The following is a 1,268-nucleotide window of genomic DNA, read 5'->3' as shown; positions in this document are numbered from 1 at the left end:
CTCACTGCTCTTGGTTTTGTAACTCACTGCTCTTGGTTTTCTACGTGGGAGTTGGTCCGGATAACATATCTTAACGAGGGATATAAAAGGGCGAAGGTCAATGAAATGGGGTCCTTATAGGTATCTGCCCATGTTCAATCACTAAAGTAATGAATCTAAACAAGAAAACAAAGTAGAAGTGAAAAGCTTTTCTAATATATTTTTATATCTCTTTGCTCAGTTTTCCCCTTTAATGTCCCTCTCCATTATTATTCATAGTAATGTGCTCCTCGCTGAGCTTTATGATTTCCATTGTCATTCTTCCCTCTCCTCTCTGATTGCTTTTCATCGTCTCTTTGCGTTTACCCTATTTTCGTGACTCTCCTCTCTTTCTTCTCCCCGTACCATTATTTTGATCGTTTCTGAATCTTGAGATTGCTTCAATGCATGTGATCCCTCTCCTCAGCCTTCCCCTCCTAAATCTTAGAATCCTAATGCCGCAGGTGCTATGTCGGAAATCCATTTTTTTATCCTCTGCCCCAAGGAAAATCAAAGAAGAAGAAAGCCCTGGTATTCTCTACTTGAATTCAGGAAGATTCAGATACCGAAAGCAATAGGAATGGGAAAGCGGAGCGGGCAATAGGTTTATGACTGACCACTAGAGCCTGGAATAGCAGGAATGAAGGTTGGGAAATATGCATGCAGAATTCCAATAAGTTGGCACTGCTTTCCCTTTCCATATGAAAAATGGAGAGGAAAAGCATGGGTGGACCAAGCGTTTTAACCGGAAGAATGGGAAGAAAGCAACCATGGGCAAGCTTTAAGTAATAGAAATAAGTAGGAGTTACAACCTTTAAATTCGAGTGAAACGAGCCTTTGACGTAGTCACAAATTCGACTGCCCTTTCACTATTATTATTATTTCGAGTAATAGCGGAAGGAGTGCCAAAGCCCATTTTAGTAGAAAGCTGCTGCCCTTTTCTAGTAATGCGGAGTGACATAATCAATCGAATTCGACTGGTTGGTTCCCCTTACTAGTCAATTGCTTTTGATGTATCAGGTGGGAATGGGAGAGCCTCTTTTCTTTCCGCAATGGAATCGGCTTAAGCTCGAACTTTTCTTTCATTTCCTATCATAGGGATATAAAAAGAAATCCAATTGCGTTTTTCTTAGTTTAGAATATCAAAAGACATCCCACAACCCGGTCTTAGGTTCAGAGTCGCTTTGTGGGAACTTCAAGAGAGAGAAGAGAGATCATAGCTTAATATCAAAGGTCAGGTATACCTGCCT

Source organism: Triticum dicoccoides, chromosome 7A (genome assembly GCF_002162155.2).
Source record: "Triticum dicoccoides isolate Atlit2015 ecotype Zavitan chromosome 7A, WEW_v2.0, whole genome shotgun sequence".
Classification (NCBI taxonomy): domain Eukaryota; kingdom Viridiplantae; phylum Streptophyta; class Magnoliopsida; order Poales; family Poaceae; genus Triticum; species Triticum dicoccoides.
Note: the sequence above shows the minus strand (reverse complement) of the source record.